Source organism: Camelus bactrianus, chromosome 1, assembly GCF_048773025.1.
Source record: "Camelus bactrianus isolate YW-2024 breed Bactrian camel chromosome 1, ASM4877302v1, whole genome shotgun sequence".
Lineage (NCBI taxonomy): Eukaryota > Metazoa > Chordata > Mammalia > Artiodactyla > Camelidae > Camelus > Camelus bactrianus.
This window is the reverse complement of record NC_133539.1, coordinates 74,218,104-74,242,650: the sequence shown is the minus strand read 5'-3', so window position 1 is coordinate 74,242,650 and position 24,547 is coordinate 74,218,104. Positions and strand designations below refer to the sequence as shown.

At 34.4% G+C, this 24,547-nt stretch overlaps 1 protein-coding gene across 9 annotated transcripts in view; it reads right to left on the bottom strand.

Annotated features, from left to right (window-relative positions):
• Positions 1 to 24,547, bottom strand: part of PEX5L (peroxisomal biogenesis factor 5 like) — a 597,540-nt gene that overhangs the window by 491,243 nt on the left and 81,750 nt on the right. For 7 of the 9 annotated variants that reach the window (XM_074367482.1, XM_045511287.2, XM_045511288.2 and 4 more), the window contains one exon: positions 13,379 to 13,433. The exons of the other annotated variants lie outside the window; for them this stretch is intronic. The gene's annotated coding sequence lies outside the window, so the exon portion shown is untranslated. The remainder of the gene's footprint in view (positions 1 to 13,378; positions 13,434 to 24,547) is intronic. 9 annotated transcript variants of the gene reach the window in all.

Sequence of the window (24,547 nt, the reverse complement as noted above, 5' to 3'; positions counted from 1 at the left end):
GAAGACCTACTGAGAACTTCGGAAGCTATCAATAAGCTCTCAAAGCAGTTTAAAGTACTAAACAACTTCAGTTGAAAAAGTAATACAGTGTTTGTCATTTATACATGTATGCAAGATTTCTATTCCCCTTATTTTCAAAAAGTGCTTAAGAAAAGCCACACATATGCAATTAGAAACCAAACAAGTTGATAAAAGGAGAGTGATAGGTGTCATACCAACTTGAGAGAAGTTAGTGAAATATTTACTCTGGATTTCCTGGCAGCTAAAACAAAAGGAGAAAAGCTCTGAAGTGCATTAAGGCAGTATTAGAAATGTTAATTTATTGCCAAGTTTTTCATTGTTTGATAGAAGAAATCATGCAAGTCATTTTTTCAGAGATAGAATTTCACTTGGCACTAATGTTAAGGAAGATTTTATGGCATATATCTATAAATGAGAAACAATGGATAAATCAATGTGTAATTTTGTCAACCAAGGAGCCATCTATAAAATTGAGAGCATACATGATACTAAATCTTCACTCCATAAAATTATTTCTCCAGAGTGTGGTGATAATACCATTCAGCTATATTGCTTTCAGATGGTCTAACTTTAATATGGATGGAGAAGGTAGACAAACTAGAAAAAAAAAAAAAAAGATAATTAATTTGTTCACTAAGCAGTTTTTCAAATATTAGATTCATAAATTAGTTTTGGGAATTCATGGCTGAATTCCCTTATTAGTAAGTGCCAATATTGTGTTTTATGAACTAAATAGGGCTTCAGATATTTTAGAGAATATGTATGAGGGACAGAGTTCCCACTCAGCTATGGAAATGTACAGGAAAAGCTAACAGCAGGCCAACTTCAGTAGGAGTATACACTAACTTTAAAAGTAATTACAGTAAACATTAATATTTTCTTAAAAAAATTTTTTTTAATTCCTAGGCAGCTATCTTGAGTATCTAATTAAAACTTCCAAGTTTTGTGCTATATATGAAAGAAACAATTTTGGAATAGGTAGTGGACAACCAATATTCCTTTCCCAACAGCCCTGGCTATCCAAAGTAGGGATCCATGTAGTTCTAAGAATGCTTCTTTTGCCACAGCCAACTCACATTAGTCAGGCTGGCCTATTAGCACCATCCATTTCCCTGGCCATAGTAATTATTCAGGAGTAGGCATGTGACCCAAGCCAGTTCAATTAGAATGAATCTTAGGACTTGACTTGAATTATTGGGACTAATCTGCTCTTTTCAAATCCTTTCCGAAGCTGTTGTTGTGTGACTGAGACTGAAAGCCATGATGTCCAGTTTTACTACTGTAAAGAAACTCACTTTGAGGGTGAAACTGACACAAGCAGGATGTCAGAGTCAAAAGAATCACAGAGAAATGATTCTGGAGATCTGATTGCACCATGGGTCTCTGGATCAAACCATTCCAAATAAAAAAACTAGATTTTTCAGTTTCATGAACCAGTAAATTTCCTTATTTTATAAGCTATGTTAAATTATATTTTCCATTATTTGTGAACAGAAGCATTTGCTAGCTTTTATTTCAGTTATCAAAGAACCTACCCTACACATTAAAATAAAATAAAAAACTTCCTTTATGAGCTACTTTTAAATTGAACTACATTCTGATGGGTCTACAAAGACAAGTTAGGAAGAAAAGTATTCTCAGGTAACTCAATGGAAGACCTTCTGGTTGAGATTCTCTTGGATTGCTCATTTACATACGAGAAAATATGTGACAAAATTAATTATTTCAGTCCTAATATAGTTAAAGCTTTCTTGTTTTGTTCTGACAATAATAAAGTCAACAGATTCAGTTTCTTAAGAAGTTAGAATAAGAAATCCATATCATTAATCTAGAAAATGTTGTTTACCTTTATTTTGACATAACTGGTGACCTGGATCATTTACACTGCATAAATGAGCCCAAGATTTTCAATATTCAAGGATTAAGGCAGTGTTATTAGACAATTGCTTTTTCCTATGCCAAATTCCCACTGAAATGAATAACGGAATATACAATTATGCATCAACTTTGTAAAACAAAGGTGAAAGCTATCCTTAATGTTTGAAAGTTGGGAGAATTTCTACTAGATACATACCAATAGTCTGAGGAAGGTATTGAAGGATGACACACACAATTCTCCATTCAGAGGATGTGGCATGTGCAAGATAAAAACCAAAGGAATTCTCAAGACATCTCCTTACCTCAGAGATCCCACCACTCAAGGCTTCAGTCTAAAGGTCTCTGACTAACAATAGTGAGACAATGGAGTGATATTTGGAAGCCCTGAAGTTTCCTGCACATACTGAACATCAGCCTAAATATAGTAGAGACACTCAATGAATAAATTAATGATTTTGAGCAAAGATCATGACTAGCACACTGGACACTGCCAAACTCAAAATGAAATTTAAGATTAAATTCAAGAATTTTTTTCCATCTTAGAGAAAAGAAGATAAAGACAAAGAGAGAAAAGAGAAATGACAAAACAAGAAAATCAACCTATAAATATCAATAATTATTTTTAAAAAACAGCAGAAGGAGCAGAAGCAATAATCAAATAATAGTGAATAATAGTGAAAAATCTTCAAGTAATTGAAAAAAATTATGTTTTAGGAAAAATTTTAATATACAGTCCCTTGATGACTTTTAAGAAGGATTCTATTGTTGGATAATGAATAATCCCATAGAAAGTAAACATATTCTGTTCAAGGAAAGGGATATAAAAAGACATGGGGATTATAAAACATGTTGGAGGAAGCAAAAGCTGAATTCAGGGAAGTAGGGAAAACAAAGTAGCTGAGAAGTGAGAGAAGGCAAAAGATCTCAAATGAGTATTTGGGGAAGAAAATGATGTACCTTCCATAAAAGAATCATTTTCCTCCATTTCCCAATTAAAAATTTAGATAAAATATATACTGTTCACTAGTGCTTCGGAGGTGTTCTCAGCATTAGGAGACAATGCATTGTGCTCAAATCCTGCCTCAAAGTTAATGTGAGACAAGAATGGAGGCTACCCATGAGTCACATCCAGACTGCACACAAGTAACTCTCTTGCTTTAAAGAAAAACTTTGGTCTAAAAATTCAAAATCTACATCATATTTGTGACAAACTAACTGAAAAAAAAAAAGTATGTAGGCCAATTCTTTTGGAATTTTCAAACTTTCAAGAGAAAGAATCCAATAAGCTTTGAAAGAAAAAAATACCAGATTATTCTCAAGGAACAAAAGTTGGCATGACCCAAACTACTTCACAACACTAAACAGTAGAGTAACAATGGAGTAACATCTATAGGATGCTGAGAGGGGAAAATGTGCCTTAAGAATAAAAGAGCTAACCAAGATTTTCCTGTGTAAGGAAAGACATTTTGAGTGTCCAAAAAAAGGACACAAATGAACTTATTTACAAAACAGAGACAGACTTACAGACATGGGACAAACTTATGGTTACCCGGAGGGAAAAAGGGTGGGGATGGATAAACTGGGAGCTCGGGATGTCTAGATACTAACTACTATATATAAAATAGATAAACAACATGTGTCTACTGTATAGCACAGGGAACTACATTCAATACCTTGTAATGGCCTGTAATGAAAAAGAATATGAAAAGGAATATGTGTGTGTGTGTGTGTATATTTATATATATAAAACTGTATATATATAAAACTGAATCACTATGCTGTACACCAGAAATTAACACAACATTGTAAACTGACTATACTTCAATTAAAAAAAAAAAACTACAGGCTTTGGAAGGAAAAGAACATAGGCATTTCTCAGTACTGTCGACTGAAGAAAAATGCACAGCCTAAAAGTCTGAAAGTCAAGTTTTATTTGCAGATCTTACTGAGAACTACAGCCCAGGAGACAGCTTCTCGGATAGCTCTGAGAAACTTCTCTGAAGAAGTAAGACAGGAGACAGAATGTATAGGAGTTTTTGCTAAAAAAAAAAAGTGGTCAAACATCAAAAGATAACTGCTAATCACAAAAAAACAGACATCTCAAGTTAACTATTTTAGTGCTTTTCTATGTATGGGAAGATGCAAGAGTTTGAGCTCACTGAAATTATTCTTTATATACGCATCTTAACTACCTAAGGCTAGCATCCAGGGAACAGAATGGTTCCTGTTTTTCTCTGTACTGAATTCCCCTCAGGGAACACCATCAGGGTGGCTGTAGTGGCTGATGGTTTGGTAGCAGACAACATTCTTTGTTTACTGGAATGGCAGGTAACATTCCCTTTCCACAGTATTTTGAAGAAGAAGTGATCTTAGAGATGATGATATGTCATGTAAAAGGGTATGGTCAAAACGCTAAAAAATAATAATAAGCCTTGATTATACCTTAACATAAAAATGGGAACCATTTTAGGTTTATGAAAAGAAAGTGATGAAGGTAGTAGTTTTGCAAGATTAAACTGCAGAGGATGGGCAGATGTAAAGGAAAACATGAGGCCAGAAATTATGTGAAAAGAAGAATTATGTGAAATTATTTGAGAGAAGATGCACGAATAGGAATTAGTAGTCATATGGGAAAAGAAGAGTCAGCGCTACAGGTTCAAAATCTGTGCAAAGGAATTTAATTTAGTTGCCAGCATAATTCCTCCTTTATTACCTAAACTGGGTTTCCCACAAAGGTGACCTAAAACCAGTTACTTTGATGAGGCTTTGACAAGTGGGAATTAAAGTGTTCTGGATACCTAAATTATCATCTCCATCTTTATAAAGAGGACTGTGGGAGGCCAGGACTACTAGAGGAAGTGATTCAGATGGTCTACCATTTTAAATTTCAGTTGATAGGTAAGAGAGGAGAAACTAAAGACAATGCTAAAGTTTCAACATAAATGACTAGGAGAATAATGATGTCATTAACATAAATAGCAAACTCCAGAAGGAAGTCTGGTTTGGAGAGGAATATGAGTTTATATTTAAACCAGCTGAATGTGAAATGGCAGCAGGACACCCAAGTGGATAGTTACTGAAGTCTACTGAAAACCTGGACCTGAAGCCCACAGGATACGCCAAAACTTTAGGAGAGCAGTACAGCTTTGGAAATCAGTTTCAAAGGAGAATATTAAAGCCATGGAATTCTAAGGGGAAAGAAAAGAATAAAGATAGAAGAGGGTCAAGGAAAAAACCTTGGGGAAGTTCTACATAAACAGAATAAATAGGAAGAAGAGTCTTAATAAGAGTCTGATGAAATATTTGAGAGGCATTAAGAGAACCAAAGCAAAGACATCAATAAAGAAGCTTATAAACATGAGAATTTGTGAATGTGGTCAAAATACACTGAATGGTCCAAAGAGTGAAGACTAGGGAAAGCTCACTACATTAGCTTGGATCTAGGTATGGCTATGTGATTTATACAAAGTAGACATTTATTTCCCTTGTAGTCTAGAGAAGGGTGACCCTGCTTTATAAAGTTGTTACGAACCCAATCTCTTTACTGCTCCTAGGACGTTGCTTGCTTGCTTTGTATGGTTCCTGATAGCTTCTCAAAGTATTCACATTCTAGGAAGCCATCCGGAGAAAGGGAAGGAAGGAGGTGTGACCCAGAAGTGGCACACATCACTTTCCTTCACATTCTTTTGTGTAGGACTTATTCATATGGCTACAATTAGCTGAAATGTAGGCTGTAGCTGAATTATTCATGTACATAACTAAAAAAAAATCTATAATAATAGAAGAAGAGGAGGACAAACATTCACTGCCACTGTCAGTGAATTTCCTTGATCTTTAGTTTAATTTAGATGACTATTCTTTACACTATCAAAGTACCTGATCCTAGTATATACTACAATGACCTGAATTATTTTGTTTAAACATTTCCCTTTTCAGACTATCAGCACTGTGAGGGCATGGAATATAACTTATTCATCTTTATATTCCTACTCCTAAAGATAATGCCTGGTACTAATATGTGCTAAGTAAATCAATAATATTAGATGAATGAATGAAAGAGACAACATTAAAAGTAGATCCAACTTTTGTAATTTAAGTGATAAAGAATGAAAAACTATTTCCTCTAGTGAACGTAGAAATGTTATTGCATTTTTTCAGATACCATAAAAAGTTTGTTTTAAAATTTCTTTGAAATAATTAACATAATAAGCACTGTGCCTTAGACAAGAAACAGTTTCAGAGGACAGAACATCTAAATGAATTGACCAAAACAGTAAGTAAGGAAAGTACAGGTGTTCAATATCCATTATGTGAATACATACAGTAAAAACCTATGTCTGTGACTTGCACTTTTATTCATCCTTTACTAAAAGCTGCTCCTTCCCTGGATATTCTGATCCAGAAAATCTTGAACTTTTCATGGGTAAACATACTTAAGGGTATTAATTTATTCAGGTATAATAGTACTCAGCATCTGTCACTGAGTGAGTTTTCCTTAGTGAATGAAGCACCGTAAAATATATATTTCAGACTAGATTAACACATAGGTTTTAATTGGAAGGACCTCAGTTTGTGGTAAAAGCAGCTTTCGCCTATGATCCTAAGTTGCCTTAAAATCAGGAGACACTTCTAGATGAACAGCTAGCAGAGCCATCACTTGGTTTTCAATTATTTCTTTGCCAGTTTGGAAATATACAACTGAGCTCAAAAACTTTAAAATTAACTTGAAACCCCAGGAAAGACTCAGGAGCAAGACTAGATTAAAGCCTGAGCCCTATAAGGAAAAAAAAAAAGACTTCTGCAGTCAGTTGATAGTATGCTTTACAATGAATAAAAACAAAATCTCAATAAAAAATCAGCACTAGAAGTATCCTTTCCTAATATTGTAAAGATTATATATCTTCACCCAGCAGCCAAAATCACTGTAATGCTGAAATATTAAAGTCAGTCTCATTAAAGTCCAGAATAAATACAGGCATTCTGAAGTTCTGAAAAGTATTAAGAAATTGGAAGAAAATACTAAGAGTATAATTCATTGCATAAAATACGATTATATATCCAGAACTTCCAGAAAATCATCAAAAAAGCTTAAAATTAATAAGAGAATTATGAAAAGTAACTGCAAATAAGTCTCTCTCTAGGCAAACATATACATATTTGTATGGATATACACACATACATATACATATACATATAAAATATATATATTGTTTATAACAAATCATCAATAGTTAGCAAATATAATAAAAACAAGATTCTTCACATAACAATAAACAAAACAAAAACCAAACCATATAATATACAGTATCTAGGAGCAACCTTAATGTGATATATAAGAGTTATATGAACAAGATGGCAAAACACACGAGCAAGAAGGGAAAATGTATTTTGTTTCTATACTATACATTTAGATATAATTGGCTAATAAAGATAGCAGAGATATCAATTCTTCAGATTTAGTATAGTTTAATATAATTTGGCTTAATATAATTCTGTCAACCTCTCAATATTGAAGATATAATTCTAATAGGGAAGTCCAAAGAATATAAAATAAAAATTAGGTAAATTTTGGCTTATAGAAGACCCTCTGAATACAATTATCAAAAATAGAAGCCAACAAATATAAAAATCTAAAGCTTCTATATAAAAATACACACATTTATATATACATAAAATGGCAAAAGGCAAAGTGAAAAATCTTCAACACTCAAAACTGGCAAAAAGCAACATATTCCTGTGGAAGACTTTGCTAATGCCTAGCCTGTATCTATATGATGCTTCTTCTTCGCTTCAAGAACCCATGTTGTATTTGGGACAACAATGTGTCCAACTATTTCTTTACTCTGGTAATTAGAGATAGCCATGTAACCTAGTCTGGCCAATGAGATATAAGCAAAACTTTCTGGATGGCGTTTCTAGGAAAATTATGTTTTCCTTATCTAAAGAAAGATTTCCTTATCCTTATCTTAAGAATGAATACCTTTTGCCATCTATTCTTTCTCTCTTCCTTCCTGAAATATGAATCTCATGCCTAGAGGTAGAACAACTATATTTGACCATAAGAAAATAAAAGTCACATGCCAATAAGAGTGAAGCATCAAGAAAGAAGTCTACTTCCTTGAGTGCCTGCACCAGCCCTGGAATACCACTGCTGAACTTGTTGTGTGAGAAAAAACATATACTCTTATTTAATTAAGGTACACTATTTGGTTTTTGTTCCGTGTAGTTAAACTGAAAAAAAATTTTCAAACAATTTTTTAAAGAAAAAGATAAATACTCTGTTAGGGAAAAATTGAACTAAACATACAACATATAATTTTAAAACTATAAAAATCAAATATGAAAAGGTATTGAAAATCACTAACAACAGAAAAAAATTTAAACAAGCTGCCATTATTAAAACATCAAGATGCAAAAAAGTTTAAAAACAAAGGGTAGCATTCAGTTGGTGGTGGATGTGGAAACTGTCATACATGGCTGATGAGAGTGTGAATTAGTAAAATCATTCATAAAGCATTTTTTCAGTATGACTTATTATACTTTAAAATATACATGTTCTTTGACTCATAATTCTAAATGTAAAAATAAAGCCACAAAACTTCGAGATGAAACCATAAGACAAAATCTGTGTGACCTTGGGTTAGGTGATGAGTTTCCAGATATGACACTAATAGCATACTCCATAAAAAAAGTCAGTAAGTTAAAATTAAATTAAATTAAATTAAATTAAAACCTTTTTCTCTGTGAAAGACACCATTAAGAGAATGAAAAGACAAGCCACAGGCCAGAAGAAAATATTTACAGATTACGTATCTGATAAAGATATTTCCAGAACAGATAAAAAAAACTCAACTAACCAGTAAGAAAACAAATAACACAAGAAAAAATAACTGGCAAAAGAGCTGAACAGTCACTTTATCAAAGAAGATACATGGATATCAAATGAACATATGAAAGGATGCTCAACATCATTATTAATTAGGGAAAAGCAAATTAAAATCACAATGCAATACCAGTGTGCACCTATAGTATGGTTCAATTACAAAGCAAAACCAAAGAGAGCATAAACAGCAACTGCTACTAAGGATGCAGAATAACAGGAATCTCCCATTCTTTGAAGGTAGGAGTGCAAAATGTTATAGTTACATTGGAAAATAGTTTTGTATACAGTTAAACATACATTTACCATGACTGTAAAATCTCAAGCACATTGAGAATGAATGAACCAGAACTGCATGCAACAAAATGGGTAAATCTCAACGCAATGTTAATGAAGAGAAGCCATACACAAGAGTACATATTTTATGATTCCATTTATGTGAAGTTCTAAAACAGGCTAAACTGGCTGATGGTGTTAGAAACGGTTATGGCCCTGGGGTGTATGGTAGTTACTTGTGCATGAGATGAATTTATAAGAAGAATTCTGGAGTGCTGGTAATGTTTTGCTTCTTTATCTGGGTACTAATTACATGAGTATGATCACTCTGTATAAACATAAGCTGTACATATATGATTTATAAACTTTTTTATATGTATGTCCTTCAATAAAAAGTCTACTAAAAGGGCAGAGGAGGTTGGTTAAATCATCATATATCCATGCAATGAAGTATTCTTCAATCATTAAAATATTACAGTATGCTATTGGTATGAAAATACAAGTAAGTTGTAAAATAATGTAGTATGAGCCCATTTTACAAAAACTTTAAAAGTGTGTACATAAAAATAATCTGAAAGACTATAAAATGAGATGTTAATTTTGGCTGGGCATGGATGCTTTGCATTCTTTGCATGAACATTCATTGTTTAATTCTTGTGTGATGAACATATATTAATTTTGCATAATAAAAGTTTTTAATTCATATGGAAAAAAGTTTAAAAGGAGCTCTTACTTTATAAGATATCAAATATAGAATAATTAAACAGCATAGCAGTAGATACGTGAGTAAGTGAAAGAGAATAGATAATCCAACAACAGACAGAATTTTTCCTATGGTAAAAGTTGTGCTAAAAATATGCATAAAAGAAGGGATACTTCATAAATAGCACAAAAAGAACACTTTGGAAAAAATAAATTTAGAGCTACACTCCATGTAAAAAAATTAATTTCTCAAAAATCTAGAAGTAAATATTAAAAACAATCAAGCAACAAAAAACATAGTACAGGGAAATATTCCTTGATTGTGAAGGGGCTTTTTAAAAAAAGACTATATAGGTTTGACTACATTAAATAAAAGGCTTTTATACTTCAAAAGAAAACATCACCAAGATTAAATACAAACAACAAACTGTGAACAACGTTTGGTGTAAGTATGGCATATAAACAACATGTATAGTTGATATTTAATATCTCAGAGAAACTTGTAAGAAATTCATGTAGATGTCAATCAAAAAGTAAGAAAAGAGCATGAAATCATGAATCACAGAAAAGAAAATATAAATGTCCAGTAAACACATAAAGATGGCTACACAGATTCCAGAATATCCCTCTGATACTGTGATAAACAAAACTAAGCAAAAGAAAACTGGCATACAAGTAATCTGTTTTTAGTAGCAGCAACCAAACAAGAAAAAATTATAACCTAATGTCAGACAAGCACTTCCACTTACAGCCAACAAGTAAAAGGAATCACATTTGGCCTCCCACCAGGAACAATTAAAACAGGACAAAATATATGAAATAATAGTTTTCAAGATATCAGTCATCAGACAAGAAAAGTGATCATTGAGAAATGGGAAACAAATGAGGCGAATCCTAAAACTGCTTCATTTTACTGCTTTGAGAGAGTTCCAAGGCCACTATTCTGCAAGGAAGAACCAAAGCAGACCCCATAGGCATCAACAACTGAGGAGATTCTGCTGATACTCTGGAGAGACTAAAAAGCTAGAATTCTCAATATAGAGAGTACCATTAAGGAGACAGCTGTACAGAAATTTCCAGAGATCTTCGGAAGATACACTTTGAGTCTTCAGTTATATACTGATCAGCTTAGGAGGAAACTACCTGAGGCCAGGGAAACAACCTCACAAAAATATTAGAAGGAATAATTCTAGGAGCTCACAGGGTCAGGAGTAGTCCCTGTTCCCAACAGCAGGAGTAAACAACTGCATAGTTCACGGAGCATCCAGCAGGGTACTCAAAAGTTTTGCCTCAGCAGTGAGGAAAATTAACCTTTGACTACATTCTGCTCTGATCCTGCCTAACAGAGCTTAAATGCAAAACCCAAAATGAATCCAACTATTGCCAAGTAACTTAACTGTATCCCCAGAACAAAGTACAAAAATATTTCTAAGAATAGTGATTTCTAATTCTGCTCTTCCAATTGTCACATATATATATATGTATATATCTCTTTTAAAACTTCTCATTATGGAAAATGTCAAACAAAATCAAAAGAAAGAAGAATAGCATAATAAATTCCCACAGATGCATTACTCAACTTCAACAATTGTAAACTTTATAGTGTACAATTCAATGCTGTCTATGCTGTTAACCACACTCCCACCACATCAAAATCGGATTATTGTGAAGCCAATCCTTGGTATCATATCATTTCACCTACAAATATCTAAAGACAAGGTCTCTTTTTAAAAACATAATCACAGCATAACTTCACCTCAAAACATTGATCATAATTCCCTAATATAATCAAATAGATGATCAATGTTCTAATTTTCCAAATTATCTCATAAATATTTCTTTATAGTCTATTATTTGATTAAAATGAAGTCAATACTTGCATTTGCCTATTGTGTATCCTAAATAGGGTAACTTTATAATTTATTGTCCAAACTGGGACAATATCTGTGAGTGAAAAGGAGCACTATTAATAATTATGCCAGAAAATCAGCTTAAATCACAATAATCACAGGCAAACTGAAATGAGTGATCACCATATTCTTAAATCTTATATTCTTTCATTCATTTTTACCAGCACTCCCACTTGTCTGAAAAATATACACCCCTCCGCCATCATGCTTTACATACTTAGACTGAATTAAAAACTGGAATACTGGCCCTAAACAACAAATGGAGAAAAGCATCTATATCTAACTTATGTGTAGTCCCAGATACCAGATGCTAGAAGTTTTCCCCCAAGGACAGCAGGGGAGTAAGAACAAGTCTAAAGGGCTCCATGGGAATAAAGGGAGATCATGCAAAGCAGGCATGCGTTCCAGCTGTTGGAACTCTAACTACTGAGTGGAACAGATGATACATTCCAGGACATTTTTCCCTTGGGCCATGTAAATTTTAGGATTGAAATATCTAGCAGAATAAAAATAGGTTCTGAATAAAATTATAGCATATTGAATATGAATAAATTTGGCTCTAATAGACTAATAAAATAGACTGCGTTATCGTTTAGCCAGTTTTTACATAAAGGAAGCAGTATTATTAAACCCTCACTCCTTAAGCATTTCAGAGGAAACTTTTTTACTTGATTTTTCAGGTTTCTTATAAGTTAGTTTATTAGAGTAATAGGGGGAATTAATTAGAACAAAAGCATTATATTTTATTTGCAAATAGATTTTTAACTCCTTAAGGGCCAGGACCATTTTTTTCTTTCTTGTATTTCATCCAGTGATTGGAATATGAAGGATATTCATATTATGTGCTTATTATCATAAAAAGAATGAATGAATGAATGAATGAAAACATTTTATAAGCATAAAAAACATCTTAAACTTTTGTTTAGTCTTCAGTTTCTTTATTACTGAGTCTGCAGACACAACCAAAAATTTCAAGTTGTTTCTTGGAAATTGATCTATCTCTCTTGAGTATCCCACTGATAACATGAGCAGCTTATACAAACCACACAGAAAGGTTTTGAGGCCTTCCATTTGCACAAGACAAGAGAGAGACCTTATTTCTTAATCTTTTCTTCTCTTCCTTGGTTCTCCTGTCTTTGCTAGTTACTTTTTAATGGTCATCATAAGTTTCTCTTAAATAGCAGTCTGTTGCTCAGACATTTCAACTGCGGCCATCTCCTTATAGGACATCATGAATGTTTTAGTTAGTTTGGGTTGAGAATTTCCCAGCCTTGCTTTTTTGCTTTTTCTTTATTTACTGCTTGACCCCATTGTTTCAGTTTCCAGTAAGTCTTGTCACTTCTATACTAATAAGAAAGAATGGAGTCATGCTGCCTTAGATCCCATACCTCATGAGGAATAGGTCTGCTGGCTATATATAAAGCTTTAAATACATAAAGCATCTTGTAAAAGAAATTATCAAAATGACATTGGTAATGGTTGAGTAATCTGAAAATTAAAGTACTTCCTAAGGGTCAGTCTAGGGAATCTTGGCTTTAATATTCCTGAAATGAATACTTATCAAAAGAAAAGTCCTTAAGATAAAGGCAAACCATGGACAATGAAGTATGGAATACTTGTTATAGCTTTAAGATACAGACCAAAGAATGCTACTACTTTTTGAGTAAATAACGTTTGAACTTTACTTACATACATTGCTACATCTCCTTACCTTTGGCCAGAAGATTCTCCTTGTAAGAGTATCTGTGTTATTATGTTATTTCATGCTGCAAAGACAGAGATACTTTGTAAGTTGGATCTCTTCAATCTTATGTCACTCCAGTTTTGTTAGTAATTTTTCATGCTAATCCTCATAGTGCTATATATGCATGCGTGTATTTGGGTATGCACATATTCATTTGTATGCACCCTTGTGAGATGCGAGCTTCTTTTCTTAATTCTTTATTAACCAAAGAGGATCGTACTTTTTCCCTCAAAGTAAGCCAAAGAGAATCATAACATTTTAATGTGGCAAAGTTCCCTAGAGATTTTATAGTTCAATGTCTTCATTTTACAGATGAAGTACCTGAAGCCCAGAGGTTAAATGACTAGGCAACTATTACACAGTGCAATTTAAATTGTCCTGCAAGCCTCAGAACATCTCATTCATTGGCCTGCAATGACCCTAGCCTTCTCCCACCTGGCCTAAAATTCCCATCAGCTTCACAATGCCTGACACTTAAAATACTTATATCAATTAATCAATAGGGGTTGGGTAACTAGAATCATTGTTCTTTTATGACATTGTTAGAACTGGGGCTGGAAAGAACTAAGCACAGTTTGTCTTTGATACTCCTTTCGGTCTCTTTCTTACTCTCTTGCTTTTTTCTTTTGCAGCCTCAGAGGACTCTTTAGCTTCTGAAGTCTGCTCCCAGCACCACTCCTACTGGGGTTTTTAATTCCCAGTAGTGACCCAGATCGTTCTACATTACCTCACAGACTAGCCAAACTTATTTGACTTGTGTTCTATTAATCTATGTAACCAGGCCCTGCTATGATAAACTATAATCTAGAGTCCACTACCATTTCTCCCAATCTTTCAAATAACCCATTAATATATGACTTGCTAGCATTTCAAATATCAAGGCATAATATAAGTTTCTCTATATCTCATGGTTTTAAACGTTGATCCTTCAAATGGAGTAATTCTAGAAAAGCAATGACTCCTAGGGAAGTATGTCCCCACACGAAACTCAATCCCTCAACAGTGTACATCAGCTGTCTAGCTGTCTCCCATCAGAATCTATGAATAACTTTTTTCCCTTGACATTCTCCTACATTAATCTTAAGGATTCAAGAGAGGAACATTTTAGTTCTTTATGCATAAAATAGCTTATGAACTTTTTCTCTGGCTAATCTAATTGGTCTCTATTTTAGAGTACCAATATGTTATTCATCATTCCTGATACTGTTGGTTTGGTTTTTTTAAGGCCAGCTGAAGTTTCTTTATCTTAATAATGTAGACAATTATACTCACTAGTAATAGTCACAAGACATTTACTGAATGCTTCCTGTGTATCATTTCGCTAAATAAGTACATGCTTTGTCTCATGTAACCATTTCAACAACATTTTAACCTATATGCTATTAATATCTCTTGTTTTGTTTATGTGGAAACTGCTGGGTGTGTGATCTTGGGAAACTCACTTACCTTTTTGGATTTCTCTAAAATGGGGATGATAAAAATACCAGTCTCACTGCGAAATCAATGAAATATCCACATAAGATGTTTATCACAGTGCCTGACTTACAGTAAGTGCTCAATAAATAACAGTAAGTATTGAGTAACTCATTCTAGGTCATAGAGCTAGTAAGCTTTAGAGATAAGGATCAAAGCCAGGCCATCAGCCTCCAGAGATACACTCTTCTATCTCTAAAGTGGTATGCACAGAACACTTATGAAGGTGGCTATTATCAAAAATGATTAACCTAGATTCTGAAACATGAAATCAGCTATATCTTACCATATGCCTTTCCCAAAAGAACTTTAAATTTGATCCCTTAAAATTTCATTTTTAGTTCTGCTACCTTCTTGAACAAATTTAAAATTATGCAGCAGCAATCTCACATCTATTTAAATACATTATAAATGCTGACACATAGATGTCATCAAAGAAAAACTTAAGTCCAATACAAAATTAACAAAGCCATACACTTGAAGCAAGGAAACTCATTTTTTTTTTTGAAGTGTAGTTGGCTTATAACATTGTATTAGTTTCAGGTGTACAGCAAAGTAATTCAGATATATTTGATTATTTTCCATTACAGGTTACTATAAAATATTAAATACAGTCTCCTGTGCTACACAGTAAATCCTTGTTGTTTATCTACTTTATGTATAGTAGTTTGTATCTGTTAACCCCATACTCCTAATTTATCCCTTCCCTTCTCTCTTTCCCCTTTGGTAACCACATATTTGTTTTCTATGTTTGTGAGTCTGTTTCTGTTTTATATAGAGATTTACTTGTATTATTTTTTAAGATTCTACATGTAAGTGCTACCACATAATATTTGTCTTTCTCTGTCTGATTTAATTCACTTGGTAAGATATTCTCTAGGTCCACCCATGTTGCTGCAAATGACAGTATTTCATTCTTTTTTGTGACTGAGTAATATTCCATTGTGTGTGTATTTATATATACACACACACCACATCTTCTTAAGTGAATCATCTGTTAATGGGTACCTGCGGTTGTTTCCATGTCTTGCTATTGTAAATACTGCTGCCATGAACATTGGGGTACATGTATCTTTTTGAATTAGAGTTTTCATCTTTCCCAGATATATGCCCAGGAATGGGATTTCTGGATCATATGGCAGCTCTATTTTTAGTTTTTTAAGAAACCTCCGTACTGTTCTCCATAGTGGCTGCACCAATTTATATTCCTACCGCCAGTGTAAAAGGATTCCCTTTCTCCACAATGTCTCCAGCATTTATTATTTGTAGACATTTTAATGATAGCCATCCTGACCTGTGTGAACTGATACTGCATTGTAGTTTTGACTTGCATTTTTCTAATAATTAGCAATGTTGAGCATCTTTTCATATGCCTGTTGGCACATTCTGTATGAATTCTCTGAAGAAATGTCTATTTAGATCTTCTGCCCTAACATTTTTCACAAAACTAGAACAAATAATCCTAAAATTTACAAGGAACCATAAAAGATCCAGAATTGCCAGAGCAATACTGAGGAAAAAGAACAAAGCTGGAGGCATAACCCTCCCAGACTTCACCCAATACTACAAAGCTACAGTAATCAAAGCAGCATGGTACTGGCACAAAAGCAGACTTATAGATCAATAGAACAGAATAGCAAGCCCAGAAATAAACCCACACACCTACAGTCAATTCATCTATGACAAAGGAGGCAAGAATATACAATGGAGAAAAGACAGTCTCTTCAGCAATTGTTGTTGGGAAAGCTGGACAGCTGCATGTAAATCAATGAAATTAGAACATTCCTTCACCGCATATACAAAAATAAACTCAAAATGGTTTAGACTTAAATATAAGGCATTACATCACAAAACTCCTAGAACAGAATATAGGCAAAACATTCTCTGACATAAATGATAGCAGTTATTTTCTTAGGTGAGTCTCCCAAGGCAGCAAAAATAAACAAATGGGACCTAATCAAACATAAAAGCTTTTGCAGAGCAAGGGAAACCAAAAACAAAATGAAAAGACAAACTCTGGAATGGGAGAAAATATTTGCAAATGATGCAACTGGCAAGGGGTTAATATCCAAAATATAGAAACAGCTCATAAAACTCAATACCAAAAAAAACCAAAAAACAAACAAACAAACAAACAAAAAAATCAAAAAATGGGCAGAAGAAAACTCATTTTTTGTTTCAGCAAAGGTTCAAAAGTTTTGGAAAGAAGACTAAGTTTAACAGAAGAAATATTGAGATAATCTCTGATTGGCAAGTGTCCTATTGATGTGGGATTTTTTGGAAGTTTGGGAGACTTTCTAATTGGTCTTCAGATAAACTGATAGCCCTTGGTTGACTGTAAAAAGGCAAGACACTTAGGGAAGTTTCAAAAAGAGGAAGGAGAGTTTGAGGTTCCGAGTAGAAGATCATCAGTGACTGAGCATTTCCTGGAACAACTAGGGTAAATAGTAGCTGTTATGGCAAGATCTTTCTCAGTATTCCCAAGTGATCATCATCAGAACCCTGTGAGAAAGGCAGGGCAGCCATTATTACTCCCTCTGTCACCAATGAAGAAACTATAGCTGATGAATTAAGGTCCCAAGGCCACATAGCTATTAAATTGATAAAGAACCTGGACTAGAATCTAGGTTTTTCTCATTCCTTGTTCATTGTTCTTTCTACCACGTCACACTGATTCCATATCTCTTTTTCCAATTTAGACATGTTTTGATTATAAGAAAATCGGCAACTCTTTATTTAATATGGAATCAAAAGATATTTTCACCATGTACTAGAGAAATGATCTGAAAATCATTTTATTCCCACTGGCCATTAGAAGGGGGTTTACTTTCAGGAGATGAAAGCCGCATGTAATGTTATTTAAAAGTTTCTCTGTTGACTTCTACAAGAAAAAATTGCTAATCTGGTCTTGCGTCCTCTAAATATCTCTTAAAATCATATAAAAACTGTGAAAGCACTATCCATCTTATACATTAATGTATTTTATATGTAAGCTGTAGTTTTCTTATCTTTAACCTTTTGTAAGGGTTATTCTGCACTTCTTCTTCCTCTTTGACAGCTAAAGCTATTGAGTGCAAAGAAATCTTTCTTGTAACTGGTGTAGTGGTCAATTAAATACATAGGGATTTTTTCCTTCTATATACACTCTTCTCTATTTTTGTAAAGTCAAGCCTAAAGCAACTTCTCCTTGCTCAAAAATAGCGTGACACAGTAAAGAGTCCTGAGTGGATTGAGGTCATTTAGGTTCCTGAGCAATAGAGCAAGCACCAGGAGACTTGCATACTGGTTTTAATGAATATCTTAAAAATACATTTGCATAGTTCACATTCTAAAACCTTCTGTGTCAAACAATGAGCCTTAGAAACTGCAAAAGAAAACGCAAGCCACCATCTCCATTACTTCATCCTCTTCCTCTCCCCTACCTCTAGCCTCACAAGTGTGAAGATTATTGATACTGGCAAGTGAACTAAAAGAATTAAAGTCAGTATTCCCAAGAAAGTTATATCCATTTTCATTACTGAAATTAGTCGTAATTACTGTAATCCATCTTTTGTAATGCAAATACATTTTCTGGAAATTGCAAAGAAACTGTAGACTAAGATATAACTTAAAAATCTATAGAGAAAGTCTAGTATAATCTCTGAGGGTTGTTTTTTCACTCAATTGATTTTTATTTAGAAAGAAATGTGGTTTATAATTTGATATTAGCATGCATCAAAGAAAAACTAGAAGGGGATTCCAAAGTAACAAAACTACAATGGCAACTAAACCTTTTTCTGTTTTTAATGTGAACAGTTGGGGGAAGGGAAAAGAGAAAGGACCAATGGGCTGCTTGCTCCTAAGGCAACGTTTTGTTGACAATGAGAGAAACAAGCCAGGTACTGAAGCCAAGACATTCTAAAGAGAGAACATGGCTTCTAGGAAGTGATAAAATTTTAAGCTAAAAGTTTTGTGGGTTAATGGAAAAAAAAGTGAAGGATTAGTGAGGAAGGTAATGGATTGTACCTTAAACATTTATCTCTATACTTTTTTTCTAAATTATCATCTTTAAAATAGTGATGGCTTAACATTATTTGAGCTCAACCACTCAGGAAAACTTATTTTTATGTAAAATAAAAATACATAGAAAAATAATAAGTATATCACAGAGGCATTAGAAGAACACTACTACTTAGAAATCCCAGAGAATGGTTCTATAACTTAAGCCTTTCCTTTTGGAACTAACAGCAGTAGAAGTTATTGTTACCTGGTGGCAGTATTCCTCAGTAACAGAATAATCTCTCTGAAAACTGATACTAACATCTTGAATATAGAATCTAAAAGTAAAGACATGAAGTGATGTCTCAAGAATTGCAGACGTATCTTTTTTGCCTAGACTGAACGATGACGTGCTTGTCTGAGGTTGCCCTTTATTTACTTTCCCCTACCCAAATTAGTAAAATCTGAAAGCATCATTATGAAAAGCTAGCCTAGAGTTTCAAGTATATTTACTTGATGTAGGTGAGAACTCTACAAAGTAATTGAAGGGCCAATTTATAGAGCAAGTAACTGGATTATTAAATAATACTTAATTTAATGATATAAAAACTCAGTTAACAGGAATGTGAAATTGATGATTTGATGATCTCATCCATATTGCCACTAAACTGAACAGGCCATGTGGCCCACATATTTATTGCTTGGTGATTGGCTATTAAGACAAGCAAGGGCATTAGATCAAGATAATGGAGTAGTAGGACACAGAACTTACTTGCCCCAAACAAACACTTCAAAAATACATCTACATGTGGAACAATTCTCACTGAACACTATCTGGAGACTGGCAGAAAGACTCCTGTACAACCAAAGCTGTAAGAAAAATCCACACAGAATTGGGTAAGAAGAGAAGAGAAACAATCAGATCAGGACCTGAGCCCCTGAGAGGGTACTCAGAGGAAAGGGAGATTACACGGGTGGAGATCATCCCTGAGGAGGGAACGGTTTAAGCCACGTACAGGGTGCTCCAGCCCTGAGGTCCAGCAAAGGGAAGATGAGCCCCTTGGTTGGTGGGAGTGCTGATGGGACTCACAGGAGAGCTGTGGGAAGCATGGACTCCACTCAGGAGGAGCGCATCTGTGCTTGCTTGCTTCTGACGTAGGGTGGAGAGTGTGGCTTGAGAACGCAGGTGTCGGTGACTGGATCCTGCTACTGCACTAACACACGCCCCAGCCTGGGTTGAGCAAATGCTCCAGCACTACTTGCTTCATGTGGCAGCTCCACATCGGAAAGAGAGCTACCAGGACTGGGGAAAGACCTTGGCTGTGAGATGCTGAGGCAACTCAAACCTGAAGTGGTCTCTGAGCAGGGAGGGGGAAGCCATTGCTGGCACTTACATGAGTGGTGCATCAGAGACAGCTGGAACATCAAAGGGCTGCCAGACTGCTACAGCCCAATGCCCAGGACCTCCCTGAGCCCAAGCCAGCCCCTCTTATTCCAGGGCTGCTGGGAGCAGGAAAAGCTTATACTTCAAGGGAAATGAGTCTTCTCAGACCCTATCCTCAAGGCTTTTGCTTCAACAATATGGGGCCTGATCCCACCCCTGATAGGGTGGTGATGGCCACTGAGCAGAGGGGAAGCCCAGATGACACCAGGGTCTGGCTCTAGCCCCTTCATCTCCAGTTCCACATCCAACCAAGGTGATACCTGCCAGCATACCCTGAGAAAAGACACAACTTGTGTTCATGTCAAATATAGCTCTCCCACAAAAGCTGCTGGGCATGTGAAACTATATAGGGATGCTCCTACATAAGGACACCCCATAAGACTGCAATAAGCAACTGTTTCACTTAATTTCACAAAGTTAAGCAAAATGAGAAGACAGAGGAACCTGTCTCAACTGAAAAAGCAAGAGAACATTCCTGAAAAACAATTAATGAAATGGATATAAACAATTTACCAGATAAAGAATTCAAAGGATTAGTAATAATGATGCTAACTGAATTAGGGAAAAGAATAGAGTGAGAATTTTAACTAGAGAATATCCCAAAAAAGTCAGATTTTTGTCACGAAACCAGAACAAATAATCCTAAAATTTACATGGAACCATAAAAGATCCAGAATTGCCAGAGCAATACTGAGGAAAAAGAACAAAGCTGGAGGCATAACCCTCCCAGACTTCGCACAATACTACAAAGCTACAGTAATCAAAGCAGCATGGTACTGGCACAAAAGCAGACATATAGATCAATAGAACAGAATAGCAAGCCCAGAAATAAACCCACACACCTACAGTCAATTCATCTATGACAAAGGAGGCAAGAATATACAATGGAAAAGACAGTCTCTTCAGCAATTGTTGGGAAAGCTGGACAGCTGCATGTAAATCAATGAAATTAGAGCACTCCCTCTCCCCATATACAAAAATAAACTCAAAATGGTTTAAAGACTTAAATATAAGGCATTACATCACAAAGCTCCTAGAACAGAATATAGGCAAAACATTCTCTGACATAAATGATAGCAGTTATTTTCTTAGGTGAGTCTCCCAAGGCAGCAAAAATAAACAAATGGGACCTAATCAAACATAAAAGCTTTTGCAGAGCAAGGGAAACCAAAAACAAAATGAAAAGACAAACTCTGGAATGGGAGAAAATATTTGCAAACAATGTGACTGACGAGGGCTTAATTTCTAAAATATACGAATAGCTCATACAACTCAGTAACAACAACAACAACAAACAATAGCCAAGACATGGAAGTAACCCAAGTGCCCGTGAACAGATGAATGGGTAAAGAAGATGTGGTATATATATACAATGGAATATTACTCAATCATAAAAAAGAATGAAATTCTGCCATTTGCAACAATATGGCTGGATCTAGACAGTATTATGCTTAGTGAAATAAGTAAGACAGAGAAAGATAAACATCATGTGATATCACTAATATGTGGAATCTAAAAAATAAAACAGATGAATGTATATAACAAAAAAAGAAACAGATGCACAGATATAGAGAACAAGCCAATGGTTACTAGTGAGCAGAAGGAAGGGAGGATGGGCAAGTTAGAGAATGGGGTAGAGAGACACAAATCACTACATATGAAATAAATAAACAACAAGGATATATTGTACAGCATAGGGAAATATAGCCATTATTTTGTAATAGCTTTAAACGAAGTAAAATCAATAAAAAAAATATTGAATCACTAAAAAGAAACACAAGCAAGAAAATAATGAATATTGAACTCATCTGTGATGACTATTAATACGATACTATGAGGGCTTCCATTAGTGACCAAAAGCGTGCATATAGGTCTTAGGATTTTCTGTATTTCTTCTATATTACTTTTCCCATACAACATAACTTCTAAATAATAAGTTAGGACTGAAATGCTTAAGGTTCTAAATTAGTGCTGAAATTTTGGCTGCCCACTAATTTTTGGTTGTCCCTTCCAATAACAAACTTAAGATCAACCATAAGGAAAAGAAAACTCTAAATACATACACTGTGCTATGTCAGGGATTTTTGTTTATAGTATTAATTTAATATTCACAACCATCAAGCATGGAAAGTGTTATTAGCCCCATTGTCAGCAAGAGGAACTTCAGGCTTGGAGAACTTAGGGAATCAGTCAGAAATACATCAGTATTAAGTGATAGAAGCAAGAGTTGTCTCCAACCACTCCCCTTCTCCGGTATTTTTAAATTTTACATTTCGAAATTGAAACATCTTTTTTCTGATTATACGATCATTGTAAAAATTAAAGTCATACAAAGTTAAAGGGTCACCTCTCTGCCAATTTATGCACACTCACGCACACACACAAACATACACTCACACCCTGAAAATGACCATACAGCAATCCTGACAGATTGCTCCTTCCCTGGCAAGAAGCATCGCTGATTGTAAAGTTATTTTAATTTTTATTGAGTTGAAGTCAAATCTGCTTACTAAGTCTGCAGAATAAATAAAATTTTCCTTCTATGTTGAAAGCTTTCCCAATACTGTATTTGAAAACAATTCTCATGCCCCAAATTAGAATTTTTTTCTTTAGGTTTACTATGCCCAGTTCCTTCAGTTTTCCCTCTTTTATGATAGGATTTCCAGCTCTATAATTTTCATGGATTATATTCTGGAATTAAATATAATATCCCAGATATGATTGATCAGTTGCAGAATATTTGACTCTCTTACCTTGGACATTTCATTTTAAAGCACTTTCTTGAGCATATTACCATTATGACTAAAATCTAAATGTGCATTTACTTTCTAGGCATCTATATCAAATTTTTCACTTTTAATGAACTTACAGCCAATTGAAACCCTGAAGAAATTTTGCCAGATCTCCTTTCTACATTTAAACACTTGTTTGTTTTAATCTAATTCATATCCTCTGTGTTAATTGTGAGGATGTTCCTACTATTTACCTATAATCCAAACCTGTCAAAAATTTTTGAGTGAGTTCTATCATCTGGTATATTAGTTTTCCCTTCTGGGTTATGTCACTTCCAGTTGAATCCATTCACTTCCTATATCTTCAGGTCACTAATAAACATGTCAAACAGGTCAGGACAAAAGTTACAGCCCTGCAGTTTGTCACTCAAACACCCTTCTAACTTGATATGAATCTATTAATCAGCTGCCTTTGTGTACCATGCAATGGTGCAATAGATAAAAATTACTCATGGTATTGGTATTTTGAATTAGCTTAATTCCTCCACATTTTACATAATGATTGTAGCATCAAATATTATAAAATTATATACTGATTGTATTCAAGATGACACATGGGCCATCATTTTTTTGTTCATAGTTATGTATTTATTACAGAGCATATTAGAAAAAAAAATCACTGGTACATTACAAACTTGTGACCTTACAGATATTATCATTTAGCACGAAGCTAAGTTTAAGTAAAACAAATCAGTTGATGTTAAAGAAAAAATACAAATATAAAAGTAGAGATGGTACATGAATATGGTGGCAAAAAATATGAAGATATTAAGCAAATGACTGAAAATAGAAAAACTCTGCAGAGTTTTATAGTTTTCAATATACAACTACATCATCTGATCCACATAAACCACAATAGAGAATCAATGAGAGACTTCAACAAATGCCTATAGAATTTGTTGGGCCACTATTCTCAGTCAGTACGTTTCAAGAAAGATAGGAAAAGAGTTTCACACAATTTTAACTTGTCCTAAGCAAACCTCTACGGTTCCTGGGAATCAACAACTGCCTCTAATTCTCTATGAAAGTAGGCAGGGTTAAAAATCTAACAATAGAAATGTACTTTTCAGTATTTTTTCCTAAAGTGCTCACAAGCCACCTGTCTAATAATCTGCTCTCCACTTGGGTATGGCCTAAAGCTTGTGAGTCTATGATTTCTAGATATATTTTACACCCATTATGAAAATTGGAACATTGCCTATCTCCAGTCTTTTGACACTTCTACTATCCAAAATTCCTCCAAGATGCCTAGCAATATCTCCTAAGTCGCAGATGGATTTTTTTTCACTCTAGCATGTATGTATTTCATTTGACCCTAAGGACTTGAATTAATTTAGACCATCTGTATGCTCTCATCAATCAGTCAATAAACATTCTGAATACTAAGTACTGAGCAGTATGTTTAAAACTGTTTCCCCTGGGGAACTCAGAGTTTAGCAGGAGAGAAAG